Source organism: Zea mays, chromosome 1 (genome assembly GCF_902167145.1).
Source record: "Zea mays cultivar B73 chromosome 1, Zm-B73-REFERENCE-NAM-5.0, whole genome shotgun sequence".
In the NCBI taxonomy this organism is placed as follows: Eukaryota; Viridiplantae; Streptophyta; class Magnoliopsida; order Poales; family Poaceae; genus Zea; species Zea mays.
In genome coordinates this window covers 161,692,804-161,710,553 of record NC_050096.1, presented here as the reverse complement: position 1 = coordinate 161,710,553, position 17,750 = coordinate 161,692,804, and positions in this window count along the sequence as shown.

Genomic DNA, 17,750 nt, shown 5'->3' with positions numbered 1-17,750 from the left:
GCTTGCCAGGTGCCCCCGTTCCTGGTCGACCACGACCAACACCCAACATAAGACTTCCCTAGTTATTTAGCCAAGACCAGAGCCATGATAGTTCTCATGGTAGCACTGTTTTCCCGGGTGGTCACTCCATGTTCCAATTAATATGCAATAATTTTGTTTAACCATCGGGTTAATAACAATAATGTAAACTTACCATTTGGAACATTAATATCATAAGCGGGAGTGACTGCATAAAGTTAAGTTGTAGCAATAGCATAGCTACGAAGGTAAAGTATAATTCCCAGGTTTGATCAAGGAATAAGGTTGGAAAGGTTATCTAAATAGGTAACCCTTCAAATTATGCATATATATCCAAAAATAAACTTTATTAAATGTATTGTTTGGGATCAAACAGAGTATGCAGAGGGAGAAGTCCACTTGCCTTGCTTATTGAAAACTTGAGGTTCTTCCACGGATCGGAATAGATCTTGATTCTTAACTACTAGATCAACCACTGAATATCACACAAACAAACAAGAAGAACAAACACCACTCAATAACATACAACATTCACCATACGTAAAGCTAAAAGAAAGCATAACGAAAAGAGCGTTCGCTTTTCAAAAACGTTGCAAGAAATAGTTATAATAAAAGGGTATTCTTTTCAAAAATATGCGATCTATACTTTATAAAACAAGACATGAGCTTAAAAATATCTTAATTAAAATATGCAAATATTAGGTTCGCCAATTTAATCTTTTATAAAACGTCATATGTGATATGTCTAAGATTAAGGGTTTATAGGATGTTAAAACACGGTATAACAATATTAAACCTTTTTAATCTTTTATAAAGATATATGTTATATATCTAAGGTTAATGAGTTATAAAGCACATTATTAAACATTACTTTTATAACAACAACTTTTTATGTGAAAAGATCATAATTATATTATTAATCACCTATTTAAGACGAGTTAGGTTATGGGCCTTAAATGGATTTTCATGCAAAAGATAATAAACAAATGATTATCTTTTATTTTCATTGGAAAACACATAGCCTATACTATTATATTTGAAGTCAATATTAAATAACATTTTAAGTTATAAAGGATCTTAAACTCTTATTACTTTATTTTATCCTTTAGGAAAAGCTAAGTGATTCGTATATAATGTGGACTAAATTCTATGAAATCATTAATCTTTTCCTAAATCTAGTTAAGAACAAATTTACTATAGGTTTGATTAATAAATTATGATAAAGGATAATTAATCTATTAATTATCTTTAATTTTATTGTAGGGACAAATAATCTAAATGATCTAATTCATTAGAGAGGAAATTATGTATAAACTATCATTTTAGTTTATAAAAGTAATGACCCTTGTTATCTTTTAATTAAGAAAATATAAATAATCTATTAATTTATCTTCTATTTTTATTAAGAAACATATGTCTACATATTCATTTAAGTTTCTATTTAATATGGCTATACTTAACCATCTGTAACGAACCTTATTAAATCAAAAACATGATATCTACTAAAAAGGTCATTTTAAAGTTAGAAACAAATTATCTAATTATTTTATAAGAAACCTATATTTACCAATATAACTATCAATTCAAACTAATCAGCACACTAACACATGGCTATCTCAATACTATTTAATTTAGATATTGAATACACATAAATCGATTATAGCAAGCATAATTCAAATTTATTTGCGAAAACATGTAAATTATCAAAAACATTGATTTCAAATGTTTAACATAAATTTACGAAGTTAACAAATTAATATTTAATTTATTTCAGTCTCACATGCGCATTTTAGAATGGAAAAAAATGTCGCGGTAGTTAGTTCAAAATTAAACGTAGACGATAGGAGGTAGCGTATAAAAAAATTAGACCTTTCTTGTACCTCACGTCGAGAAATAGCAGGAGCTAGACATCGCGGCACATCACAGAGATCCAGGGCGCAGAACTTGGCAAGGCGGCGATGGGACGATGAAGAACGGCGATGGCAAGGGCACGATGTCGATGATCCGCGAAGTTTCGGCGAGGTGGCAACGTCCCGACTGGTTACGACGAGGAGCGAGGTTGGTGCAATAGCCGCACGACGTAAGGCACGGGCAGCGACGAGCAGGACATCAGCTCGACAAAGCGACGACGACACAATGACGGTGTGGGCTTCAGCGTCGACCAACGGCGGCAATTAAGAGACGGAGGTTCGGCGTCTTGCCCGGGGATGGTCGTAGTGCTTAGATGTCGGGCTGGCGGCTGAGCGACGGCGTGTGGATTTGCTGGCGAGCGTGCAGTTTGAAACGACAGCAACGACGCGCTACAACGGGTAGAAGAGCAGCCGGCCGGGGAGGAATCCACGGCGGGCACGCGTGAAGAGGGAGAGCAAGCGTAGGAGAAGAGCTCGACGGGGCGGTTTTTATAGCAGAAAAGGATGGCGACGGGCGCTTGTGGCGGGGTGCAGAGGAGTCATTAGTAACGGACATTGAAGGCGCAGGCGAGGGGGCGCGATGGTGGGAGAAAGGGGAGAGACTGCTGCGTTTTGGAGAGGGAGTTTGAGAGTAGGATTCCATGCTGTTTCAATGCCCCATGAATATCGATTGAAACGCCCGAGATCAATTCCGTGGAAACGACGCCTGCAGCAAAACCATTGATGCCGACATTGAAGGAGAGAGAAACGAATGCGAGGGGGAGAGAGAAACACAGGGAAGAGCATCACCGGCGCTTCGGCTGGACAGCACTGGCACATTGCTGCGACGCGCGGCGGGACTGACGCAATTGTCGAGACTTAAGAGCTAGCGGCGGTGTGTCACTACGGAGGGCAAGGCAAGTCGAGCTGGAGGAAGAAATCCCAAGTGACAAGGGGCCCCACGTGAAGAGAGAGGAGGGCCGAGTGGGATTCATTTCCCTTTTTTCATTTGGAAATTATTCTCTCTTTTTAATCCATATATTCCAAAATAAATAAATAAATCCAAAAATAATGTTAACGTATATGAGTTACTCGATTTGAAAAATAAACAGTTTTAGGACAGATTTTATTATTTAAATAAAATAGGCATTCATAAAAAGAGATAACAAATAAAATGTAGTTTTCATAGTTAGTTACGAACAAAAATTATTAACATATCAAATTGCATACTCCAAAATAATGTTTCTAACAATTCATTGCTATTTTATAAATGAAGTTTTTCTCACAAAATTAAATTCAAGAATTAGATTTGAAAATCGAATCAAACAAAACATATGCTTCGGCATGAACGCATTCAAAAAAAATTATTCTATTCAAAATTATTCGACTTATTTTTATCACCATTTGATTATTTGAAAACATAAATAGTTTCCTTTGTACTAAAACTCATAATTCAAATTGGATTGCTTTCAATCGATTGATTTAGGGTGTTACAAAATCTACCCCCTTAAAAGAATCTCGTCCTCGAGATTAGGGAAGGCTAGCAAGAAAACAATGGTGATATATGGTTACTCGTAGGTTCTTGGTTCACATTGAACTCTTCCAAACTTAAGGAACTTATTGTTCTTCGCTCCGCAATGACTACAAATCAAGCGATCTTCATCATCGTACTTATAACTGGTTGGTCTTCTGGATTATTGTTTGGGTCTTGCTTCACCGTCTTCTTCTTTAGTTGGTCTAGACGCTTCTTGGGGCATTCGCGAATATTATGTCCTTCATTTTTGCAGTAGTAGCAAGCACCTCTTGCTTTGAGTTCTTTCCGAGTCAACTTTGCTTGACCAACAGGGGGTGAGGGTTGATTCGGTGTCTGTATCTCATGTAGCTGAGCCTGACTTGATTCTTCTGTTTGGGAATCTGTGTGTTTCGTGACTTTTGCTTGCGGTTGAGGTGGTCTAATCATGTATCCGAACATTTTTCTATTCCTTTTGTTGTTCTTCATTCCATTCATCGAATATCTCGGTGACTCATTTTTCTCGTTCATAGTTGTTAAGGTAGGAATATTGTCATTGGCACCATTTACTTCATTTCCATTGGGGTTCATCATCTAGTCAGAGGATAAAAGAGTTAGTGAGACAGACTGCATAAGAGGCTTGTATGACATTAAGATAGAGAGCGAACACAATTTTTTTTATTTCCAAAATAAGATTAGTCAAGGACCAAGGATGGTTTCAGATTTCCGCCTAGCTTCATCATACTACAAGAGTGTACAAGTGTTGTAATCCTTAATAGAGATCTTTTGAACCTTATAGATTACAGAGCATGATATCCAAATCATCTTTCTGATCCAACAGTATTTCTTTGAGCACAATTTGAGACAAAAACTTGAGCGGGACTTTAGGGCAACTAGAGTAGAGCATCACATTGTTTGCATATAGTAGATGACACCATACTTTATTTTCTTTATAAAGAGGCAAAACACAATAGGTGCGAGATATTCTCCAAATTTATTCATATATCACTTAGCACTATTACAAATCTTGAAAGGGCAACATCTTGACTTTTTTTTCGCGAGACATACTCCTTCTAGCTAAATGATATATTATTCTTCCTTGTTAGATGCACCAATCTTCAGAGCTGGAGGTTGATTGTCTTCAACTATTATTCTTTCTCCAGATGGGGTTTCCAAACATATGGTTCTATGTTGGATTACTGCCTTAGTTCTTTGTAACCAATTCTTTCCAAGAATCACATCCTTTCCCATTGATTCTATCACTAGGAGATCAGCTGGAAAATCTATCTCGTTGATTTTAACACTTACTTTTGGACATATGTAGTTTACTAACATTTTTCCTTCGGGTGCACTGATGGTCTTCCTTGATCTTAAGGGACACTTAAAGATACCATACTTTGTTGCAAACTGGGCACTGATAAGAGAATGTGTTATACGAGGATCATACAACACGATGGCGATGGTTTCGTGAATGACTAGTGTTCCAAAAATCACCGCATTATCATATGGAATAGTTTCTGTCACTGGATAACTTATCCTTCCTGTGGTCTCTTTCCGTTGTTTATTCTTTGTTGATGCATGGGTTTGAGGGTGTTGTCTTTTCTTTTGGACCTTATTGATCTCCACATCTTTCTTAGGACAACCATTAACAAGATGGCCGGTATCACCACAGCCAAAGCAAGCACGACTTGATAAGTTACGAGGTGGAGTTGTCTTTACGTTGTTGGTAGAGGTTTCTGTGCATTTCTGTTCATATTCCATGTCTGAAGACTGAGATACCTTCATCTCGGTGGTGATCTGTAGTGAACTTTTCTCAGGACAGTTACGGAAATAATGACCTTCACGTCCACATTGATAGCAAGCTTTTCTTGAAGTTATTTCTTGACTTTTTCCATGTTTCCCTTTTTGTTTCTTGGACTTGATGCGACGACGAGGTTGAAACTGTGTGCAAGTAATAGTCCATCCATCAATGTAACACTCATGTGTTTCTTCTTGGGGCTGGGCATCCTTGTGATCATCTGACAGTGCATTAGGTCCGAGAGAATCTGTTATTAGATGTTCTTGGGGGGACATCTGTCTGTTTATGCCAGAAAATAAAATCCGGTTCTTCTGTTTTGTAGTTTCACTTTCGTTTGTATTGATCTGGCGACAAGGAAATCCATAGTACTCACAACAACAACATGTTCCAAGGTCACTTGTTTGTTGGTTTGGTTGTGCATCCTTTTCGGTCTTGAATGTCTGCTCATCAGCTATTTTATTTATAGTGTTGTTTTGACTTGCCAACACACCGCATTCTTTGCATTCAGTGACATCACTTGTAGTTGACATTCCAAGGTCTGACATCTGTATGGGTATGGAAGAATGGAAGGGGCGAAAGGGTTGAGCAAAGACAGATTATAGAGAGCAGAGAAAACCCATCTATCTAAGGTTTTACCTAGCTAACTGATGTCATTGTGGACAAAAGTCACACAATACACCAACAATCATTTCAAAGAAGCAAATCCAACATGAACACAAAGGACAATGAATTCAAGCATACCAGCACAACACAATCCAATTCTACTCATTCAACCAAAACAAAAGGTGAGACAAGGTTTGGAATAAGAAAGATATTATAAAGTCAAGGAATCATATTAGAAATATCAAGGAGTTAGACAAGGCATATTTGTCGGTGGCCAATAGTGAAATAAGATAATCATGAACTATTAAAGTTAGGATAAATGATACAACCAAGGATATAAAGTGAGTTAGGGAGAAAGCATTATCAAGGAGTAGAGAGCCAAAGGTTTCATACATTAAGGTAGATATTGCGCAAGGGTGGCAATACAATGGCATGAAAGCAAAAGTATAAGAATTCAATAGGGAGAAAGCATTATCAAGAAGAGAAGTAGAGAGACAAAAGTTTAATATATCAAGGTAGACATTGCGTAAGGGTGGCAATACAATGGCAAGAAAACAAAAGTATAAGAAGTCAAGGGTTATATAGCAATATTAGAGATTAGAAAACCACTATGATATAATACTGCCCTTACCGAACTAGTCGAAAATCTTAATACTAAAGAACAATCCTATCAACCTAGCCAAGAAGTCAAATAATAGATCCAGGGGATCCATAACAAAACTTCTTGCAGAGTGGGGATAAGATAGAGAATAGGGCATCGTCGATAGCTTCGAGAGGGTTTCTTCCGGCAAACTTCGCTTCAAGTTCTGAAATCCTAGCTTGATCATCTTGCAATGCTTCTCAATAGAACCTTCTGATAGACCAAAAATCAGACAAGAAGGATTGAAGATAAAAGAGACGAGTTTTGATATAAAGTAAGTTTTTATGGAGGAAAATATATCAGGCTTTGAAAGACTGACTGGGCTTTCCATTTCTAACTAATCTAGCGACCTACGGTCACATTGCTCTGATACCACTTCTGTCACACCCGTTTCTGAGGGCAGAGCCGGGTGCATAGCATATGTGTGCCAGGATCTATTTCCACACATATGTTGACGTCACAAGTGTAATATATCAAAAGAACAATGCATAAGAGCGTAAATAACGATTATATTAACATATTACACTTCGAACAGACATAATGTCTTAACCTTTATTCATCAAAGTACAGCGAACATGGACATCCATCCACAGGAAGATGACCGGAGGTATCACTAGACTAGCATCCATGGAGTTCAGCATCATATCTTCATCTGCAACTTCTGATCAAAATTAAGCAAGGGTGAGCTCACTTATGGTCGGGGCTCAGCAAGTGGGGGAAAAACTAATGCAAGTCTAACAAGGTGAGGCTGAGGTTGAGCAGTAAGCATTTTAGTTGGTCAACATTTTATTAACAACATCTGTCTTACTAATAAGTGTGAATCCCAAGTATTCCCATTAAACAAAGGCATAAGAATATATCAACAACACTTAAGTGAAACCACTTAAACAAACCATTGGTAGATCATCGGATCTCGATTTATTTCCATCTTCAAGTTCAATTATCATGTGAGGAGTCCAGGCTGCTCTTAACCGTGAGCACGGCTGATATATCAGTTTTACACTCTGCAGAGGTGGTGCATCTTTACCCATGAGTCGCGATTCCCTTCTAGCCCGGGTTAGCTAGACCCGTATTCACTTCCGAGGTGAATGGCCAGGGTCTCACTACGAGGCTTCTCCCTAGAGTCCTCATTACGCAAATGCTGGAAATGGTCAACTGCATAAGGTACACCTACCGTAACCAACTTATAGTCCAGTCCACAGGGTAAAGCTTTGGGAACTATGCCCGTATCCAATCTGCCTGAGCCGGTACTATAAGCGCTTGCCAGGTGCCCCCGTTCCTGGTCGACCACGACCAACACCCAACATAAGACTTTCCTAGTTATTTAACCAAGACCAGAGCCATGATAGTTCTCATGGTAGCACTGTTTTCCCGGGTGGTCACTCCATGTTCCAATTAATATGCAATAATCTTGTTTAACCATCGGGTTAACAACAATAATGTAAACTTACCATTTGGAACATTAATATCATAAGCGGGAGTGACTGCATAAAGTTAAGTTGTAGCAATAGCATAGCTACGAAGGTAAAGTATAATTCCCAGGTTTGATCAAGGAATAAGGTTGGAAAGGTTATCTAAATAGGTAACCCGTCAAATTATGCGTATATATCAAAAAATAAACTTTATTAAATGTATTGTTTGGGATCAAACAGAGTATGCAGAGGGAGAAGTCCACTTGCCTTGCTTATTGAAAACTTGAGGTTCTTCCACGGATCGGAATAGATCTTGATTCTTAACTACTAGATCAACCACTGAATATCACACAAACAAACAAGAAGAACAAACACCACTCAATAACATACAACATTCACCATACGTAAAGCTAAAAGAAAGCATAACGAAAAGAGTGTTCGCTTTTCAAAAACGTTGCAAGAAATGGTTATAATAAAAGGGTATTCTTTTCAAAAATATGCGATCTATACTTTATAAAACAAGACATGAGCTTAAAAATATCTTAATTAAAATATGCAAATATTAGGTTCACCAATTTAATCTTTTATAAAACGTCATATGTGATATGTCTAAGATTAAGGGTTTATAGGATGTTAAAACACGGTATAACAATATTAAACCTTTTTAATCTTTTATAAAGATATATGTTATATATCTAAGGTTAATGAGTTACAAAGCACATTATTAAACATTACTTTTATAACAACAACTTTTTATGTGAAAAGATCATAATTATAGTATTAATCACCTATTTAAGACGAGTTAGGTTATGGGCCTTAAATGGATTTTCATGCAAAAGATAATAAACAAATGATTATCTTTTATTTTCATTGGAAAACACATAGCCTATACTATTATATTTGAAGTCAATATTAAATAACATTTTAAGTTATAAAGGATCTTAAACTCTTATTACTTTATTTTATCCTTTAGGAAAAGCTAAGTGATTCGTATATAATGTGGACTAAATTCTATGAAATCATTAATCTTTTCCTAAATCTAGTTAAGAACAAATTTACTATAGGTTTGATTAATAAATTATGATAAAGGATAATTAATCTATTAATTATCTTTAATTTTATTGTAGGGACAAATAATCTAAATGATCTAATTCATTAGAGAGGAAATTATGTATAAACTATCATTTTAGTTTATAAAAGTAATAACCCTTGTTATCTTTTAATTAAGAAAATATAAATAATCTATTAATTTATCTTCTATTTTTATTAAGAAACATATGTCTACATATTCATTTAAGTTTCTATTTAATATGGCTATACTTAACCATCTGTAACGAACCTTATTAAATCAAAAACATGATATCTACTAAAAAGGTCATTTTAAAGTTAGAAACAAATTATCTAATTATTTTATAAGAAACCTATATTTACCAATATAACTATCAATTCAAACTAATCAGCACACTAACACATAGCTATCTCAATACTATTTAATTTAGATATTGAATACACATAAATCGATTATAGCAAGCATAATTCAAATTTATTTGTGAAAACATGTAAATTATCAAAAACACTGATTTCAAATGTTTAACATAAATTTACGAAGTTAACAAATTAATATTTAATTTATTTCAGTCTCACATGCGCATTTTAGAATGGAAAAAAATGTCGCGGTAGTTAGTTCAAAATTAAACGTAGACGATAGGAGGTAGCGTATAAAAAAATTAGACCTTTCTTGTACCTCACGTCGAGAAATAGCAGGAGCTAGACATCGCGGCACATCACAGAGATCCAGGGCGCAGAACTTGGCAAGGCGGCGATGGGACGATGAAGAACGGCGATGGCAAGGGCACGATGTCGATGATCCGCGAAGTTTCGGCGAGGTGGCAACGTCACGACTGGTTACGACGAGGAGCGAGGTTGGTGCAATAGCCGCACGACGTAAGGCATGGGCAGCGACGAGCAGGACATCAGCTCGACAAAGCGACGACGACACAATGACGGCGTGGGCTTCAGCGTCGACCAACGACGACAATTAAGAGACGGAGGTTCGGCGTCTTGCCCGGGGATGGTCGTAGTGCTTAGATGTCGGGCTGGCGGCTGAGCGACGACGTGTGGATTTGCTGGCGAGCGTGCAGTTTGAAACGACAGCAACGACGCGCTACAACGGGTAGAAGAGCAGCCGGCCGGGGAGGAATCCACGGCGGGCACGCGTGAAGAGGGAGAGCAAGCGTAGGAGAAGAGCTCGACGGGGCGGTTTTTATAGCAGAAAAGGATGGCGACGGGCGCTTGTGGCGGGGTGCAGAGGAGTCATTAGTAACAGACATTGAAGGCGTAGGCGAGGGGGCGCGATGGTGGGAGAAAGGGGAGAGACTGCTGCGTTTTGGAGAGGGAGTTTGAGAGTAGGATTCCATGCTGTTTCAATGCCCCATGAATATCGATTGAAACGCCCGAGATCAATTCCGTGGAAACGATGCCTGCAGCAAAACCATTGATGCCGGCATTGAAGGAGAGAGAAACGGATGCGAGGGGGAGAGAGAAACACAGGGAAGAGCATCACCGGCGCTTCGGCTGGACAGCACTGGCACATTGCTGCGACGTGCGGCGGGACTGACGCAATTGTCGAGACTTAAGAGCTAGCGGCGGTGTGTCACTACGGAGGGCAAGGCAAGTCGAGCTGGAGGAAGAAATCCCAAGTGACAAGGGGCCCCACGTGAAGAGAGAGGAGGGCCTAAGCATAGAGTCTTCTACTGGCTGTGGCTCAAAAACAGGCTAAACACCAGAAATATGTTGAGAAGGAGAAACATGGAGCTAGATTCCTATTCTTGCGAAAACTGCCTTTGGCAAAGAGAGGAGACCCTTTACCATCTTTTCCTCAGATGCAACTTCGCGAAAGCCTGCTGGAACTCAATTGGCATTACCCCGCCCAGAATTTCTAATCCTGAAGAGGCATCAGTGAACCTCAAGCACCAGCTCAACGTTCCCTTCTCTATGGAGATCATTATTCTTATGACTTGGAGCATCTGGAAAAGCCGAAACGAGTGGCTGTTTTCAAACAAAGATCCCTCCGTGCTCCGCTGTACTCAGGAATTTAGTAGAGAATTGCGACTGATCATTCACAGAGCGCGGGGGGAATTTGACACCTCAATCCCGAATTGGCTAAGTTTGTGGCAAACATAGGAATAGTTCTTTCTTTTTCTTTCTTTTTCTCTTCTTTTTTTATTGATTGTAAAAGTACCAGGTCCTAACCTTTACTTTTCGCTTTCTAATAAAATGCGCAGTAGGGGTTCCCCCTCCTGATCCTTCAAAAAAAAGAGAGAGGAGGGCCGAGTGGGATTCATTTCCCTTTTTTCATTTGGAAATTATTCTCTCTTTTTAATCCATATATTCCAAAATAAATAAATAAATCCAAAAATAATGTTAACGTATATGATTTACTCGATTTGAAAAATAAACAGTTTTAGGACAGATTTTATTATTTAAATAAAATAGGCATTCATAAAAAGAGATAACAAATAAAATGTAGTTTTCATAGTTAGTTACGAACAAAAATTATTAACATATCAAATTGCATACTCCAAAATAATGTTTCTAACAATTCATTGCTATTTTATAAATGAAGTTTTTCTCACAAAATTAAATTCAAGAATTAGATTTGAAAATCGAATCAAACAAAACATATGCTTCGGCATGAACGCATTCAAAAAAAATTATTCTATTCAAAATTATTCGACTTATTTTTATCACCATTTGATTATTTGAAAACATAAATAGTTTCCTTTGTACTAAAACTCATAATTCAAATTGGATTGCTTTCAATCGATTGATTTAGGGTGTTACAGGCCTTGGGCAAGTCGTTGGCCTCAGGCGAGTCGTGACTTAGGTCCCTCGTGCCTTGTCTGGTGTACCAGGCAGTCGAAGGCTTCAACAGTCGGCCCGGCCGTAAAATGATATAGACCGGAGACATAAGGAAATTGAGATCTTTTTTGCAAGGAAAGGGGAAATGACTATGGGCTCTCTTGAGGCTATAAAAGGGACCCCTAGGCACCCATTTGAAGAAGAGAAGTGCAAAAACCATTCTATACATCATTATGATCATATTCTTTCTCTCCCTCTCTTGTGTATCTCTCTAGTTTGTGTAGAGGCTAAGTTATAAGCCTCTAGAGAGAGAGGGGAAGTGCTGTTGAGAGCAAGAGCAAGATTTTGAGCGCATCGTTTCTCCGTCAGAGTGCTATAGAGAAGATTGTAAGCAGCCACGACATCGTTGTAACCAACACCAAAATAGTGGAAGGCTCTATCTGTCGCACTGACAGTTCTGAGCAAACGGAGGAAAGAGTTAAAATAGACTTCAGGCCAAGGTGTGGCTAACTCCAACGAGGACTAGGAAAGCATTTTAGGCTTTGCCGAACCTCGGAATAGATCTCTGTGTCTGTGTGATCTGCTCTGTGCTATGTTCTGTCTCTTTGTCTTTATTGCTTTTATACTTGCACTTCAATACTTATCTGTGGTATAAGTTGTCTTTGAAGTGCATGGTATTTTGAGACAGGAACTTGAATTTCCGCTGTGACCTAGCTACTCGAAGTGTCTTTCATTCCTCTGCGATGTAGTCTTCGAGTAGAGTAAGGAACTCCAGCTTTAAAGTGATTTTTTATTCACCTATTCGCACCCACCATTTCTAGGCGACATCCAGATCCTATTCCCGGGCAAAGGGAACTTTCACTTGATGTGTAGATTTAGGGAGGTTCGTTTTTAGTTATGGATACGTTTATGTATTTTTGTTTATTTTTCCACCGTAAGGTGATCTTTGTTTTCTATGTTTCGGTCTATTTTGGACCCTCTTATCTTCTTAATATAATAATACGCAGCTCTTTTACGTGTTTGAGGAAAAAACTTTTTTAAAAGAAGCTTTTTTATCTAAAAATGTCCCATCTTTTCTGTCTCATGCAATGCTAGATATTTTGTTTTCTTACCATGTGGGCTAAGTACAAGTCGTTGTAGTTTCATGAAGCAACCATATTATAAGATAAAACTAAAACTAAGGTCAGGTTAGGTGGTAGCAAAGCTTGCAAATACCACAACTATATATATATAGGGCAGTTATAACGGGAGCTCTGGGCTTCCAATAGTTAAATGAAGCTTAGGCCGACCACCCCTATAATCTGGTTCAACCCAGTGCGTCGACTCAACCAGACTGTCGGGTGCGTCACCCGCCCCACGTCTGTACGTGCAAAAAAAGGAATGCATGCATGAGTCAAACACGTTCTCTTGCATGCGCGTATATTTAGAAAAGATATGTGTTGCGGTTTCTATTTTTAAAATGATTTATTTCCTTCATAAATTTAGGATCGTTGCAACAGCCATGCAACTAGACGCGTGAGGACCATTTTATGATATATACTGATACTAAATATGCTACACTGTGTAGATAATTATGCAATTCGATATACTACGTAAAATCTGTTACCAGCTGCATGCGCACGAATTTATAATGGAAAGAATGTGCAATGAAAGGAAATGAATTGCATGCATAGAAACAAAAAATCGTATTTAATATTTTATTTCCTTCATAAATATAAGATCCCTCCAACAGTCATGCAGCTAAACACATTAGAACTAGTTTATGATATATACTGATACTAATTATACTTCATGGTGTAGGTATTTATGCAATTCGGTACACTGCATAAAAAATCTGACATGTTGTTCACTGGTGGACACATCTTCAGGTTGGAGCGTAAAAACCTTAAGTTTTGATCATAAAATCCCTCAATTATAAGTGTAAATACCAAGCCAATGTGAGTATTACGATCCTATTTTTATGGCAGATTTAAAAAACATGGCAGCCGCATGCATGCGGTTTCTATTTTTATTCAGATCCAAAAATTATGGCAAAATGCATGCATGAGTCAAACATGTTCCCTTGCATGCGCGTAAATTTAGGAAAGATATGTGTGGCGGTTTCTATTTTTAAATGCTTTATTTCCTCCATAAATTTAGAATCGCTGCAACAGCCATGCGACTAGACTCGTAAGGACCATTTTATGATATATACTGATACTAAATATGCTACACTGTTTAGATAATTATGCAATTCGGTATACTGAGTAAAAATCTGTTACCAGCTGCATGTGCACGAATTTATGATGGAAAGAATGTGCAATGGAAGGAAATGAATTGCATGCATAGAAACAAAAAATCGGATTTAATGTTTTCTTTCCTTCATAAATATAGGATCCCTGCAATAGCCATGCAGCTAAACATATTAGAACTAGTTTATGATATATACTGATACTAATTATACTACAAGGTGTAGATATTTATGCAATTTTGTACACTGCGTAAAAAATCTGGCATGTTGTTCACTGGTGGACGCATCTCCAGGTTGGAGCGTAAAAACCTTAAGTTTTGAGCATAAAATCCCTCAATTATAAGCGTAAATACCGAACCAATGTGAGAGGTTGATAGCTCTAGTAGGTTGTTATTACGATCCTATTTTTATGACAGATCCAAAAAACATGACAGTCGCATGCATGCGGTTTCTATTTGTATACAGATCCAAAAATTATGGCAAATCGTGAGAGTTTCCATTGCATGCGCGCAAATTTTAGATTATATTTTTCTTTCCAGTTCATACGCGCAAAAAATTGGATGACATGAGCCATATAGAGCATAAATTCTTATACAACGTCGCATAAATACTTACACTGTGTAGCATAATATATCGGTTCAACTAAGAACGCTAGCAAAAATTAGAGACAGTTTTATGGCAGACGTAAAAATCTAGCATTTACGAACATAAGTGATTTGATTTGATTTTTTATATTAATTACGAACATCATAAATTAAGGAATTGCCTTTTCAATGTGCATGCAAAAAATATGCATCCAGCAAACTGATATACGAACTCCATGTTTAAGCATAAAATCATACAGTTTTTAGCGTAAATAATACATGCGGTAGGCATAAAACACAATAATCGAAAAGAAAACACGAATCAGATGAGGTAGTGACCGGAGGACGTCGTCGATGACACAAGCACAAATGTATGTCGTCACTCGGGCCGCCCAACTGCGTCGGATCGGAGGATGTCACACGCGATCATCGCTGCGCGCACCTCGCGCCTTCCGTGACGCCGCTCGCTCGAACCTCGTGCCTCATGCGTCGCCGTCGCTACTCGCACATCGAGGGGCGCCACTTGCTCGCCGGCCTTGGAAGTGCCGCCGCCTCGGGGCCCCGGGGACGCCGCCGCTTGCCCGCACAAGGGTCCCGCTGTCGCTCGCCCTATGGATCGGGGAGCCACCACCGCCACCGCACGTCGAGGTCAAGGAGCCATGGCCACCGACTGGGAGTCCACCGCCACGCACGCTCTCGGGCAACCGCCGTCGTCGCACGCGCCGTCGCTAATGAATCGGGGTGGAGCGTGAAAACTGAACCCTAGCACTCTAGGTCTTAATTTATAGACGTCCGGACCTGATCCGGCTCGACCGGATTGCACCGTCCGACCTGAGATTTCTCTAGTTATTGAAAGCGTAGTGCTCTTTATATATATATATATAACGGGAGCCCTGGGCTTCGGATATTAAAGGAAGCCCAGGTCGGTTCCTGAGGTCTGGTCGATGGAACAGGCGCGCTTGTGTTTTAACGTGGGGCTGAGAGGCGGCATGCAGGACAGACGGCGCCGTGACGTGGTTGTTTGAATAGTAAGCGAATTGCGCGGAATTAAAGGGAATAGATGCCACATGCAAACATGATTACTGGGATACGTGGGCGCGTAAATTATGGATCTTGCATGGTAAGTAATGTGCGGAAGGTAAAAAAAATGAAGCATAAGATGTTGAAAGATATGGCATAAAACCGAAATGGCATAATAGATGCATAAACAGTATATACCGATTAGCGTAAAACGTTGAGTCATTGTGCGTAAATTTTATATTATGAATTTTAGTTTGACAAAGACGTCGCCATAATATCGGGACGGTTTCGGAAATAATGGGGAGACCCTGTAAACGTGGATGCGGTTACTTTTATAGTATCCGAGATTTACTTTCATTTGGAAAAAAAGACCACTAAGCCTGCATAACTAATCGGAGTTGGAGATGGCCGGCTCTAGAGGGTCACCGGCGATGGAAGGAGATGGCGTTCGTCTTGATCCAGAGACAGAGGGAGGAGTTGGTGGTAACTCACTGGTGACACCACCGTCTGCTCTAATGGGTCCTGAGATCGTCGAGATGAGCATAGGGGAAGAAGGAGAACAAAGGGTTCGACCTCCTATGTCCAATATTAGCTCTAGGGAGATGGATACGCCACAGATACTGCGTTCACATGTAAGTCCAATCGCTGTATTTGATTATTGATTGATTATATTGTTGTGAACATATTCCATGGTACAAACAACAATGACAATGAAATAGCAGGCAAAAAACATTGATCCAACTATAGTGCCAACGGTAGGGATGACTTTCAAGGATGTTGATGATGCATATAAATTCTATAAAAGGTATGCATATGAAGTTGGATTTCCACTGAAGAAATACAGAGAGAAGACATTCAGTAAGTGGATAAATTGTTCACGTGAAGGTAAAAGTGCAGCAAAATCAAATGATACACCTAGGATGAGGAATAGATCATCGGGGCGTACGCAATGCAAAGCTGGAATAAAATTAAAAAAAATATATGATGATGAAAACAAAATGGTTGTAGCTACAAAAATTGAACTAGTAAACTTGGAGCATAACCATGAGTTCATAACTGACGAAGCAGAGAAACAACATTTACGTTGCAACAAAATTAGGGATGCTGAGTTCATAAATTTTGTGGATGCAATGCATGATAGCCGAGTGCCGCAGCATTGCATAGTTGATTTTATATCAGAAATGCATGATGGGCCGGAGAACGTACCGGTAACTGCTCAAGATCTGAAAAACATGTAAGCAATACTTTTTTGTTACATGTGTATATATCAATAGCCATGAATATTACTATAGTAAATGTGTGTAATAATTTTTTGTGCAAACAAATGTAGGAGGGCAGCCAGGAGAAGAGAAAATTGCTCAAATGATGTAGCCAAACTTTTGGCTTTCTTTAGAGAATGCAAGAAACAGAATCCACAATTTTTTTGTGATTTCCAGCTAGACGATGATGGGAAAATAGTTAGTATTTTTTGGTCACACGCAAGTATGCAGGGGGAATACGCAGATTATGGTGATGCTGTGACATTTGATACAACACACAAGACAAATATACATGATAAACCACTAGGCATGTTTGTTGGAGCTAACAGCCATCTGCAGTGTACAGTGTTTGGATTTGTTTTGTTGGGAGATGAAACTGTACATACTTTTGAATGGGCTTTCAATTCATTCAAAACATGTATGGGATGCGAGGGTCCAAGAGTTATGCTTACAGGTATGTGATATATAAATTTGTTATGCAAAACAGTGAATTAATTTATTGTGAAAATAACTGAATAATCTGTGAGCAATTGCAGATCAAGATCCTGCAATGCCAATTGCTCTGAGAACTGTATTTCCAAAAACAGTTCACAGACTGTGCTTATGGCATGTACAGAACAGATTTATGCCATTCCTAAATGAGATATATGCCAGGTTTGCTGTTAAGGATTTTAAAACAACATTCCAGTCTATTATACATCATCCATTAACTCCTCATGAGTTTGAATGTGCCTGGGAAATGATGCTAGAGGAGTTCAATCTTCATGAAGATATAACTCTACGCAAATTATATGAAATAAGAAAAGAATGGATACCTGCATTTTTTAAAAATGACGTCTGTGGGGTAATGGTATCTACACAACGAAGTGAGAGCATGAACAGATTAGTGAAGCAATCACATGTAGATGCGAACACCCCACTGCATG